General features: G+C 46.6%; 2 long non-coding RNA genes across 4 annotated transcripts in view; one reads left to right on the top strand and one right to left on the bottom strand.

The window, feature by feature from the left end:
• Nucleotides 1–13,753, top strand: part of LOC125083807 (uncharacterized) — a 322,084-nt gene that overhangs the window by 258,913 nt on the left and 49,418 nt on the right. The gene's annotated exons all lie outside the window — the stretch shown is intronic.
• On the bottom strand, nucleotides 471–12,349 carry LOC125083806 (uncharacterized). 2 transcript variants are annotated; one of them, XR_007122377.1, is made up of 4 exons: nucleotides 11,874–12,349; nucleotides 7,494–7,555; nucleotides 2,226–2,387; nucleotides 471–1,391 (listed from the first exon to the last, which is right to left on the bottom strand). It is a non-coding gene; the product is annotated as an uncharacterized LOC125083806 (long non-coding RNA). The 2 variants fall into 2 exon arrangements; XR_007122378.1 differs by lacking the exon at nucleotides 7,494–7,555.

Below are 13,753 nucleotides of genomic sequence, written 5' to 3'. Positions count from 1 at the left end.
GTATTTCAGTTTTACAAAGAAAAATAAAAAGTGTAGCTTGTAAAGACAAAAAAAAAAAAGGCATTTGTATTAGTTGTTTATTGCTGCATGAAAAATTACCCCAACATCAGCAGCTGAATGCCACAAATGTTTATTATCTCCCAGTTTCTGTGGGTTAGGACTCCTGGGGCAGCTTCACTGAGTTCCTCCAGCTCAGAGACTCCCAAAAGATGGGGTCAGCGTGTTTCCAGGGCTGCAGTCGGTCTCTGGCTAGACTGGAGGAAGATCTGTTTCCAGACTCTGGCATATGGCTATTGGCCAGCCTTGGACCCTCACTGACCTGTTGACCGAGACATCAATTCTTCACCGAAAGGGCAACTTTCATTGTCTAGAGTAAGAATATCCAAGAAGGAGAGAGAACAAGAGAGAGTCCCTAAGACGGAAGCCACAGTCTTTTTATACCCTGATCTCAGAAGTGACATCCCTCTCTTCTGCTGCATTCCAATTTTTAGGGGTCACTAGATCCAGCACATCATCGAGGGGAGGATGAATAACGCCAAGCGCATCAACATTGGAGGCCATCTTGGAGGTGCTACCACAATAGCCTTTTTTTTCCAAACTCCTTATTTTCAGAAGCAGAAACCCCTCTGAGTGTAAACCTGGACTCTACTATGCACCTTGGGACCCTCATAGGATGGCTGTGACAGTATGTCTGAAATGGCTCTGGAAATGTGGGAACTCACTTTGCTTTTCTCATGGACCTGGTCCTTTGGTGTTTACTCCAGATCTGGTCTGCATTCTTCTTCATCCCTTGAATTAATGATTTGTCTCTCATGCATGGGTTATGTTTTGTTGGTTTGGGGCTTTTTTTTTAAAAGTGGAAGCCTTCCTGTTTGAACCAAGAAGTAACACCAGGAAGAAAATAGAGGGCTGGCTCCTCCAGATTCAGGAAGGGCTTTCTATGTAATTGTGTATGTCCCAGTAACAGAAGTCCTGATAACCCAGTCCCCCCAAAGACCTGCCCATCCAGCAGGGGGCGGGGGGTGCAACAGAATGGTGTGTTGTGTGGAGAGGGGGCAGTATTTGATACTTGTCTTATCTCATTGCACATTTTTTTTTAAAGATGTTTTATTTATTTGAGAGAGAGACCATGAAAGGGGCAAGGGGCAGAGGGAGAAGTTGGTTCCCCATTGAGCAGAGGGCCTGATGTGGGACTTGATCCTGGGACTCCAGGATCATGACCTGAGCCGAAGGCAGGTGCTTAACCCACTGAGCCACCCAGGCGCCCCATCTCATTGCACATTTATCCAAGTTTGATGATAAGCTCCTCGAAGGCAGAGACCTTCTTCGTCTCATAACTTTGGATTCAAGCTCCACCACAAAACAGCTCCCTGTGGAAAATGCTCATTCATCTATTGAAGGAACTCGGTTTAAAAACAAACAAACAAACAAAAAACCCAAATAAACAAACAAACAAACAAACAGTAGTGACAAAACAACCTTCAAATTCAACCTTGCCTAAATTATCAGGCTATTCCCCAAAGAAAGAAAAAAAAAATTTCCTCAAAAAATAGCTCCTGTTTCAAGATACAAACACCTGACTCTGGGCAATTTTCCAGCCTCTTCGTGATGGCTTCCCTTTCACTCTGGCTTCCCTTTCTGGGTCCTCCTCCTACCCCCAAGCAACTCTGCCTTCATTTTCAGCCTCCTCTTCAAGTACTAACCTTTCACTCTTCTACTTACTTCTGTACTTCTGTCTTGAGTCTCTGAGACCAAGATTCATTCATACCCAAGTACCACAGTAGCCTTGTCTCTGCACAGACGCCATCTCTCCCCTCATCTCATTTCAATATGGAAGTCTTTCCTGCCAGTGGGAGCAAATTGTGGATAGCGAGCAGGTGGCCACAGGGAGTGTGGAGGAAGGGAGCCCCCAAATCACAGTAGACCTATTTGTTTGAGCCTAAAATTAAGCAAGATTCAGTTTCTTTAGGGTGAATGAATTAGGAGGGAGGTGTCAGAATGGACTTCCCATTATCTGAATCTCCTGTGAATACATTAGCATTAATTAATATATACATGAATATGTTTTGCATTAATTTGTGTTGTTGAAATATGAAATATATGTGGGCCAGCCATCTGCCTGAGGGCATGCAGGAAGTGTTCCCAGAATTCTCTCAGTAGCCATGAACTACAGAGTTCACCTCTACGTTCTCTGTCCAGGGTTAGACAAGAGATGTTTCAGCCACTCACACAATTAGGTAAAGACTTGTTTACAGGAAAGAAGGTGAAGACAGGAAAATGCTGGCAGCAGGAAGCACTCTATTTAGATCCGTGGTGAATGACGCATGCTAAACTTCGGAGGGCCACTCTCCGCTGGGCGTTTACGGCTCTGACCTCATTCAATGAAGCTAGGAGGGAGAAGAGGCTACAGGTCATTGACAGATGGTACAGTCTCAGACACCTGACACATGTCATTTTGCTTAGCCCTCCACTAGGGGACTGCAGGTGAGTGAGCCAGACCAGCTATCCAGAGGGGAGGAGCGAGGCCCAGAGAGCTCAGGCTGTCCAGAGTCAGAACACCAGGATCAGGGTTCACATACATCTCACTCCAGAAACTGCTCTTATAAACCGCAGATCAGCCCTTACATGGACAAACCCAGAGAATGAAAAGGCAGAGTCCTCGGGAGTCCTTTCCTAGAGAGAGAGATAGGCCAAGGAGAGAGAAGGAAAGCAAAGGGGGTAGGATGGGGAGGCTAGAGGAGAACATGAAAAAAAAAAAGAGAGAGAGGGAAGGAAATGAGCTTCAGGAAAGGAATGGGGAAAAGAAGTGACCACAAAATTGGGTGGAAATGGACTGCTTTCCATGAAAGAGTAAGTTAACGATATTGTTGAGTCCTATGGCTGAGCAAAAAGAATTGCTATTCTCTTTTAATTATCAACAGGAGTCCTGACTACTGGAGGGGAGAAGGGACCGATGTTTGTTCAGTGCCTTCTGTCAGTGCCTCAGCTAGCCCATGGGTCTGGAAAAAATGAGAAGCAGACATCCTGTCTCCCTGGAGGCAGCTCCCTCAGCACAGGGCTTGGTGAATGGATTACACCTTCAGATCCCACTCCCTCCCTCCTCTGGGGAGCAACCTGCAGATGGGGCAGGTCGGTTCTACCTGCTGGGCACTAGGACCTTGACGTACATTATTGTCATACAACACCTATTCCCAATATTGTGGGTTGGCAATCTGAGGCCCAAAGAAATTAAACCTCACACTACACAGACACACACACACACACACACACACACACACACACACACATCCCAATATCTCAAAGTCACACAGGGAGTGAATTCACTAAAATAGTGTTGATTGTGAGCAATTTGATAGCTCAATAAATAATAAGGTTATTTAACTAGACTTAACTAGAAATTTCTGAAATAGTATGAGCTTCAGATTGGGATTGATCAAGGGGTAGACTGGTTTTCGTCCAGTGCTCTCACCTATGTTCTCTGGGTGCCAGGCTCCCCATCCCTCCTCAGCAGTTGCAAAAGGCACAGCTCCACACCACACAACTTCAAGTGTATCTCCTAGGAGTTCTCATAGCATAAAAAGAAATCTTTTCCAGGAGTTCCCACCATTTGTCTCTTTCATTCTCAGTGGTCCAAACTGGATCACATGTCTCTTTTTATAAACCAGTACCTGTGGCCAGCAGATAAGATTAGGCTTGTAACATAAGCCTCATCTGTATATCCAGTCTCTCTAGAACCTGGTGGGCTATTAGTTTCTCCCAAAGGTGAAACTTGTGCTGAGGAATTAGGTACAAAACAAAAATCAGATTACTGAAAAAAGGAATGGGTGAGAACTTCGGAGGGCACCCATATGTCCAGCTCAATGAGGATGATAGATTTTGTGATATCGCTTCATTATTTTGAACCCCTTCCCTGTCTCCCTAGCGTGAGGAGTATACTTTTGGATCCCCGTTGAACCTGGGAGTAAACATGTGACAGATCCTTCCCCACTCTGGACCTTGAGATGTTCACGTGACATGTGTTGGGCATGGAATGTCAGCATATGGGACAGAAGCCCAGCTGTCTTGTCCTCTTGCACTCTTGCCATCACCATACAAATGTAAACCAGGCAGTCAGTCCACTGACCCAAGAGGATGACAGACATGTGGAGCAGTTCTGGGTCTGTGAGTGCTTTCATCTCTAGCTGACTGAGGGCCACTGAGTCAAACCTGCTGTGTGCCATCTTCTTCCATGACAACATAGGGCATTGCTCTGGCCATCTCTTCTCTCCCTCTTGGCTGCTGTCTGGCCCAGGTCTCAGAGGAAAGTGAAGGCTGTGGCTTTACTCCCCATTTTCAATCTCACAAAAGCATCGGAGAGAGTCTACAGCCACTTATGAAGGTCTTTTGAGAGGGCCAGCTAGCTCTCGCTCCACGTTTGCTGGTCAGCTTCCTAAGGCAGCACCACACAGCCCTCCCTTCCCAATCCTACCAAGCGAAACCTCGCAATATTGGAATGGCTGCACCTCAGAGTGTCATGTGATTTCTGTATCAGAGGAATTTTAGAAACAGATGGCCAGCACAGACAACGGTGACGGTTGCACGATGCATATGGGGCAAAGGCGAACGAGTGAGCAAGGGACGAGAAGCAAGCAAATTCTGGAGGAGCCCTGGAAGGGAAGAGGACTGCTGAGTGCTTGTCTTCTGTCTGAAAAATGCAACCACAGGTTGAGAAGCAGAAACACCTGGCAGGCAGTTGCAGAGGCGAAGAGAAGAGGCAGAAAGAGATGCTCTGCTTCTAAAGCAAGGAGGAGGATATGTTTAAACAGTTTTTTAAAAATCACGCCAGGAAAAACAGACAGCAGAAATAATCAATTCACCTGCACTCCACCTTTGGGCAGTGGATGTGTTGCTGGAGGAGGTCCGGGCGTCAGAAGAGTCGGGGCTCGGCGAATGTACAGGAAGCCGATTCAGATCAATGACCCCGGTGCACCCCACGTTGCCCACGCCGCCAGGGCCCCGCTCCCCAGAAACCCCCTCGATGCTCCCAGGGGTGGGGGTGATTTCTGCGGACGTCTCAGATGGCTGATCTCCTAATTCTCTCATGAAATGTATTTCCCCCGGAGCTGGCGTTTATCGCTGAATTCTGGCACGGCTCCTGAAACGTTGCATCTGCACCGCTAAACGGGGTTACGTGTAGTTCATTAATATGCAAGAGGGGCCACGAAATCATCCCTGTCTTTGACAGGAGTTCCTACATGCTTTTCTGGAAAGCTCCATTTCTGAAGTGGTCTGGCACCAAGACTTTCCTTGTCTTGTTTTAATCAGCTCCATCTTGTCACTGCGTGAAGAGTTAAAGAGAAAGAAAAAAAAAAAAAAGCTTTCTGAAAATCTCAAGGAAGATGCGATGCGTCCTTCTTTCTCTTTTCTTTCCTCTGTCTCTCTCTCTCTCTCTCTTTTTTTTTTTTTTTGTCATTCGCCCACCCCTCTCCATGAGCACATCAAAGTAAGACGTGACACGCAGTGCCCTGGAGCTCTTAGCAACATGCTTTTAGGTTTGGGAAATTTCATTTCCTACCTTATGATGATTACATGAGGAAAGATGAAATGCTCGCTTTGAGGTTTATTTGAGAAAGAGATGTAATAAATGTTGCGGCTTCCCACTGAATGGAACAAATCCATTCTGGTCATGTGGGGGACATTAAAAATTACATATGTGTGTGCGCCTACACAGCCCGTGTGACTTCAGTGGTATTTGTGGTCCTCGGTTCTGAGAAAGGAGACCTCGGATGGCTTCTTTCAGAAAATGCTGAATAAAGTTTTTCATTTTATCCAGCTCTGAATGTGTCTGATTCCAAATGAGAACGAGTTCCCACCCTGTCTGAGCTACAGCGGTCCCCTTTAAACACCCCCCCCATGAACACACACACACACATACACATAAGCGTGCACACACACGCACATATACACACAAAGGACTGTAAGATTCACACAGATTAGCATAGTTTAGATGCCCCTGGCTAAAACCCACAAGTGTGCTGCCTGTTGAAGAATTAATTCAGCATCCTTTTACCAAATAGTTCATTTTTCCAAACCCTAGAGCAGGGCAGGGAACCCTTCTGTTTTGTTCTGGCTACCGTGTTTTCCTTTTCTTTTCTTTCTTTCTCTCTCTCTCTCTCTCTCTTTTTTTTTTCCTTCCCAGTGTGCGTTTGCATTTGCTTCAGGAACTTCTCTATGAGCTGGGAGCTGAATGGAAAGTGATAAGCTCCTCTTTGCCCAGGAAACGGCCAGCGCATAGGGAGATGTGCTCACGGTTTCAGACCTCTGTGCTCCCTAGGAGGAATGGATGCTGGGGAGGAATCGTGTATTCACTGAGCAGACCATTTTCCTGCACACGGACGCTGGCAGTCCCGGTGCTGTTCAAAGCTCTCCCACCACGTCCGCCGCTCTTTGTTCAGCCCACAGCTGGACCACACAGGTTGTAAGATGCTGGATTTGCGCAGGCTTCGCGCATCCCCTCCGCTCGGGCTCCCCACCCTCCAGATCCAGGCCATCCCTGAGCACCCCCAGGGCCCGTTGTGCGGCCTCTCCCGATCGGATCGCGGTCACCGCTCGGGTGTGCAGCAGCACCACGAGGTTTTTTTGGTTCGGCTGCAGAAAGTGGAAAGATCCTGATCCTTTTTCATCAATGATCTCAACCCCGGCTCTTCCGTAATGAGTAATCTGTTTACCCTCCCTCTTAAGGAAATAAGAAATCGCTTTGAGTGAATGCCGTGTGCTCCCAGACGGAGTCCAACCCTTGTTCTGATCAGCTCTGGATTTAAAGGGAGATGACGACTTGTAAACACTGTTCAATATTTAATTTTTAAAAGTTTTCTCAGGGAAGTCCCACCCTCCCTCTGAGGCAGGTGCTCTTAAGACTCCACCTTTATAAAGGAGGAATATGCGATGTGCCTTTTCAGTCTGTTCCCCCAAGGGCACGAATGGAGGGAGGCGAGAGTCACATCCCTGGGCCGGGCCAGGGACTCCTGAGCCATACTGCTCACTATGGGGGGAGACACAGGGCGTCCCATGGTCTTCTGTTCCCCTCTGGAACAGAGGCCCTGTAATTCCAGTCTGCAGATCCGTCCCATCCAGAAGTTGTGAGCCCCTCAGATTTATCACAAACATTTGTTCCCCCGGGTGGGACACCTCGGAAATCCTCCATAAATGTTTGTGGAGTGAATTAAAAAATAAAGAAACCAAAAGGCACAGAATGTCAAAGCACTTGAAGGGAGATGAGCAGAGAATAAGATTCAAGACAGAAAAGCTTTAAGCCTCTAGTGTGAAAACAAGAGACGGGAGGAGGCAGGGAGTAAATGAAAGGAAGGAGAAATATCTGTCTTGACGTGTCCTGCTACTGTTGTTGGGCACATGGCCGTAAAGGGCATGGGCAGGGCAAGTGTGCCGTCTGTTGGCCTTCCTAGTTCAGCAGAAAGGGCATGACAAAGGGCACGGGGATCACAGGACAGGCTTACGGCTCTGGGTGTCCTCCTCACTCGCTAATTCGGCTGTCCCCTTCGGGCTTCAGGATCTCAGTCTGTGGAGTGAGAAAACCTGATAGGAGCGTCCCTGTAGCCTCGGAGGAAATCAGGGACACATGATTATATTACAAAGTGGCTGTGAGTATTTTACAAAAATGACCATACAAATAACGGCTGTTAATATCAGTGATAAAAATGGTGCATCGAGTGCTTTCTATGAACCGTCCAGACAGACTGATAGATAGATAGCTATGCAATATACATATATGTTCCTGCCCATTTTCATGAAGGCAGAGATGGTGGTTCAAAACGTTGCATAACATGCTGCAGCTCACGCAGTGAGCACGTGGCTGAGCGGGGGCTTGAATTCAGGTCAGTCTGTCTCTGAAGTTCGCTCAAAGGCACATCAGGAACTCAGGGCCACTACATTCCCCTCAGCAAATAGCCCTCCCAGGAACCTGCTATCATTTGGACTCAGAAAACCCTAATGACCGCTCAGCTCCTGTGTGCCGTCCTGGCCTGCCCCAGTGATGACAGTCCCCCGAGAGAAGGTCCTCGGCAGTCCCTGGGGACCCTAACAAAACACTCAGCAGTGCTCCCGCCGCCAGGCCTTCCAGCAGCAGACTGAGGCAGGATGAGCAAACTGTTCCCTAGAAACCAAGTCTTCCTGCTCCTCTCCCTTGTAGATCTCGAAGCCAAATCCCCTCGTTAATTCCGGGGAAGCATCACGTGATGCCACCGTCTCCGCGGCTGTCATTTGCCCATTCACTCACTACATATTGGCAAAAAGATATCCTTCTGTCTGGATGCCATCAAATCTTTTTTCTTCAGCGTCTCTGTCTCCTCCCTTCCAAATTTAAAATTTGCTTCCATTATCGTATCAAAGGCATCAGTAGAAATTTGATACAAAGCGTAAGAGTTTTTAAATGAATCCTCCTTGGGCTTTGATCATAACCTTCTAAACGGCTTTAAATAACCCCCTTGAAGACCACGCATAACCGTAGTCCTTTAAAAATGGTCCTATCATATATGTGTGTGCATATGGATGTATAAATTTATACATGTGACATGCCTGTGTACATAGGTATATATGTATGTATGTCTATACACACACCTGCATGAAGATACATGTCTCAGTCACACAAACAAGAAGTTTATCCTGTTTTTTGAGGGATGGAACCTGGGCTGATCACTCACTCGCTGGCGCTCACATAAATTCCCCCCATCTTATTCTGCTCTGCTGTGTTTTTTAAGGAGATGAGAACTTGTAAATATTTTTAAATATTTATTTTGCAAATATTTAAAATCTCCGCTGGTGCCCACACCCACGAAGCCTAGAACAGAAAGCCAGAGGCCTCACCTTGGGACATCTTGGGATATGAGGTTTAGAGGAGCTTAACCACATTTTCTGAAGTAGCCATAGCCGACTCTATTAAATTTACCTTTGGAGTAAAAATGACTGAAGCTTCCAGCCACTAGACAGGTTTGAGAAGTGTAACTAATTTGTAGGACAGAATGGAGCCTGAATTATGCGGGGTTCCATTGGGCAAATAGAACCCACACCAGGTCATTCATGGAGGGGATTTAATATGGGGAACTGTTTACAAAAGTGTTTAAAGAGCCAAGGAGCAAACAGTGAGGCAACTGGACATCAGGAACTGTAAGAGGCCGCTCTCATCCCTGGGGCTGGATGGACAGAGAGGAGCCTGCTGGTGGAAACTGCTCACAGGCAGCGGGGACCAACAGGGAGGGTGGCCTGGAGGTTGCTGGAGCTACAGAGGGGGCACAGCCATGCCCAGGGACACTACCAGAAGCTCAGAGAGAGAAGGGGAGAAATACCTAGGCTTCCCCACTCTCCGCATCCTCCAATCTCCTGCCACAACCTACCCTTGGGCAAACCTAAACAAAATCAAAGAAGCCGGTGAGGCCTGTTTTGCAAGGATCAGAACCTCAAAATACAGAGCAGGGGTGGCAAGTTGAGGGCCTGTAGCCAAGAGGAAGTGGAACATGGCTAGCCCCTGACTGCAGTGCTCAAAAAGATAGTTAAGACCTATCTTACTACTGCTGATAGTATCTAGATATGGATACTGGTGTATGTACTGCATAAGCATACTGTCTCTCTGTGTACGTCGCTCGTCCACGTGACTTCCAGCACCTTCCCCCGAGAGGAAGCATAATGAACTCAGAACACAAGAACACGACTTGCTTTGACCGATTGGATACGAGCGGAAGCGATTGGGCTGTGTCTGAATGGAAGCCATAGGAGCCGTCCTTGGTGCCGCCATGTTTTCTCTCCCTCTGCTCCAAGACCTGTGATATCTCAGCTGAGATCGTGAGCCCGTATCATCTATCACCCGAGCCAGGACACGGTATTTATTACGTGTTGTTTCACATTCAAGTTGAACCCCATTGTTTACAGATAGTGCTACTTCACCTGAGAAGATGCTGGATTTTGAAGGAAAACATCATTTGAAAATGAAATTATCGTACTGTTTAAAAATGAGTATATTCTAGGTTTCCCAAGTTTTTGGATACCAGAGGCAAATAGAGGAAGAGCTGAGCAATGGGATAAAGGCAAAGTGGTGAAGGCCTCAAAACACAGAATCCCCAATTTCACACAGTCGGTTCTAGCTTTGAGATGAGTAATAGTACTTGGGAATTTTCTAGAAACAATCCTAAAAGAAATTTTTTTTTAAAGAATAACCCCGATCATGTCACCCTCTTGCTTATAAACCTCCCCTGACTCCCTTTTCTACCCAAGCTTCCCAGAAGATAAAGAACAGCCTCCTTGGTTTGACATAAAATCTAATCCCCCTTTATCCGCCTGGCTCTGTGTCTGCCCAACACACCACATATCCCAGAAGCTTAACTTCTCACTATGATCGTGTTGTCATTCCTGAGTTTCGTGCCTGGTGCCTGCTCTTCTGTGACACCCAGAATTTCCTCTCCACCTCTACGCCTCCATCCTCTTTTTGGCAGATCTTACTCATCTTTCAAGTCCGGGCCCAAATGTCTCCTCTTCCGTGAAGCCTTCCAAAACGAGCACTCTCTGGGGCACCTGCCTGGCTCAGTGGGTAGAGCACATGATTTTGAATCTTGGGGTCATGAGTTCAAGCTCTATATTGGGCCTCGAGCTTACTCTAAACAAAACAAATGAGCACTCTCCGTTCTGCCCATGCAGCCTTTCTCACAGTCCGTCATGATTACTCTGCTCAACTCTCTCCTGCACTTGACCTTCGCTCCCCCAGGCCTATGGGCTCTTCATTTTTAGAGGCCAACGGTCTGTTCTAGAGTCCAGTGTGTTCTAGGCCCTCTCTAAATATCTGTTGAATAAATGAGTGAAGGAACGAAGAATTCTATTTACCTTCGCCTGCTGGTTAGAAATCATGGAAATCCTTAGGATCCACGGGGATTTCTACATACCCCCATATTAAATTCCAGACACTTACCGATGCTGACTACAGATAGAATACTGCATGATACTACAGAGAGTTGAGTCTCATCTGTTTCATGTGCAATACTTAGAACCATTTAAATTGAAAGTTAGGAAAAGCTAACCCCCTTCGGAGAAGGAGGTGTGTTGGAGAGGAGGTTAAGCTAGAAGACTGTGTTGTTAGAGGTCCTGCAACGAACCTTCTGTTCGTTTTTGCAACTACACTTGGCTGTGCTTGGGGAGAAGGTTGATTATGTGAACTTCACAAAAAAGAAAATAGAGAAAATAAAACATATGAAAATAATCATGCTTGATAATAATCAAATAAATGCAAGTTAACTTTCATTCGTATCATTTTACACCTGTTAAATAAAAAAAAAAAATTAAAAAAAAAAAAAAGATCCAGCCCAAGGCTGCAAGTGAAATTAGGTCCTTGTACCCTTCGAAAGGCATTGTAAACTGGTACAGCCTTTTCCGGAATGTAATAAGAAAATACAGAGCAAGGATCATAATGTTCACACTGTTTTGACTCTGTAGCTAAAGTACTAGGAATTAATTCTGTGAAATATTTTAGCACTATTAAAAAACCCTTTGTAAGTGTTTACCGCAGCACTACCTTTGAGGACAAGCTCCATGCCTGGTGAGATGGGATGGCGTATTAAGGCAATGAAAATTTTGCTGCCATCAGACAAAATAATTATACGACCTACATACACACGTCGAAAATATACAATACAAATCAGATGGAGTAGAAATCAAAATACTATGTGCCTTATGATAGCAACTCTATAAAAGCATGCTTACAGAAAAGCATCAGAAGGCAATTTTTAAAGAGTTGTGATGGGTTAGGATTGTGGTTTTTCTATTTTTATCAACATTTTTATATGTTGCTATGACATATGTTCTCTAATAAGAAACAGGTGGAAAGTAAATACACTCACCAGTGGGAATTGGAAGGGTACAAAAGGACTGAGCGAAGCAAGTGACTCATGTATGTTTTTGCCCCGAGCATCCCTCCCCCTGCAGTGATGGGAATGGAACGGGAAGTCAAGAAGCATGTCCCCTGCAGGAAATCTGTCTAATTTGCAGGAAGTCGAGGATGCGGGGGAATTCACTGAAGAAATCTCACTTGATTTTGTTAAGAAGAGAGACAACGATCTGATCAGCTGCCTTCGTGTCTCAGCAAGAGCCCTGCTTTTCTTGGATCTCTGCTGTCCGCTCGTCGCGTCAACTGTTTACCAAGAGACCACCAAGTGCCAGGCGCCAATCCGCTCAAACTTTACATATTCATGTCATCAGATCCTCCGAACAATCCGGCAGTGTGCCTACCGTAATGCTCTCTGCATTTCACGAGGGCAGATTCTGGGACACGAGGCCTGCATGCAAAATCCCTTTCTGTTGAGTCATACCGTAGGCCAGACTGATCCGCTGACAAGCGAGGGTTCTCATTCCCCAGAGACAGCTGGGAAGGAGCCAAACCCAGTACTCGCCTGGGCCCTTTACATATGTTATCTCAGTAACCCAAGACATGGGTTGGGAAGAGAGCACAGCCCCCATGTGAACTGCAAAGCTCAAATAGCCGGGTCACAGGTAACCAAGGTGTTCCTAGGCCAAGCCCGGAGCCTGGAGAGGCTGCCATTCTAGCAACCTAGCAGTTATTCTCAGCAGAGGAGTGACTGGCATTTGGGGCAGAATCCTTCTTTGTACGGGGCTGCCTGACAGATGGCAAGACATCCCATATTCCTGGCCCTGGTCACTACAGTCTAGGAGCCTCACTACCCAGTGTTGTGACATCCACAAACGCTCCCCCACTTCTGAACACCCTGGGAGGACGGACCTCCGCTTGGGACACATGAAGAGACTCCTATTCATTCCACCAAGAAATGTTTATCAAGTGCCTTCTCCATGCCAGGCGCTCTGCTAGCACAAGAGGCACTTGGTGGGGAAGAATGACATTTAAAGTGGTGCCATAAAATGCAATAAATGTGACAACAGACCAGCGTGCTGTGAGCACAGACAGGAAAATGTGTCTAACTGCCTGGAGCATCCAGGCCAAGCTTGGTGACCTGTCATTAAGAAATGACTCCAAGGAGAGTTCCAGATTTGCTATTCAAAGACCTCCACTGAAATGTTTGATCTGAATCTTTTTTTTTTTTTTTTTTTTTTTTGAAAGTAGGCTCCACACCCAGCATGACGCCCAAAGCAGGGCCTGAACTCAAGACTGTGACATCAAGACCTGAGCGGAGATCAGTAGTCCCATCTCAGCTTAACCGACTGAGTCACACAGGGCGCCCTCCCAAAATGTTCAACCTGAATCTTTATTATTATTATTTCACTTCAGGCTCCCTGCATATCCCCACTAAGAAGTAACTTCTTCGTATGAAATATGGAAGCCAGGAGCGCATGGGTGGCTCAGCCGATTAAGTGTCGCCTCCTGGTTTCGGCTCAGGTCATGATCTCAGGGGTTGTGGGATCGGGCCCCAACTCAGGTTCTGCACTCAACAGGGCGCCGGCTTGAGATTCTCTCCCTCTCCCTCTGCCCCTCCCCTCACTCATGTACAAATGCATGCTCTCGCTCTCTCTCTCTCTCTCTGTAGAATGAATAAAAATAAAATCCTAAAAAAATAGAAAAATGGAAGCCATACTAATATCTACCCTACGTACCTCACAGAGTCAGCATGGGAGAAAGCTCTGTGGTGTGCTGGGCACACTGAGCGTTGTAGCAAGGATTCAAGTTTGAGCCTAATTTGTGTTCTCAGCTGGGAATCAGGCATGTCTGGAAATGTCCAATGACTTGGTGGGGCAGGCAGCCTACTGGCAT

This window comes from Lutra lutra, chromosome 13 (assembly GCF_902655055.1).
Source record: "Lutra lutra chromosome 13, mLutLut1.2, whole genome shotgun sequence".
NCBI lineage: Eukaryota > Metazoa > Chordata > Mammalia > Carnivora > Mustelidae > Lutra > Lutra lutra.
The sequence above is the reverse complement of the archived record's forward strand: the minus strand, read 5'-3'. Positions and strand labels throughout refer to the sequence as shown.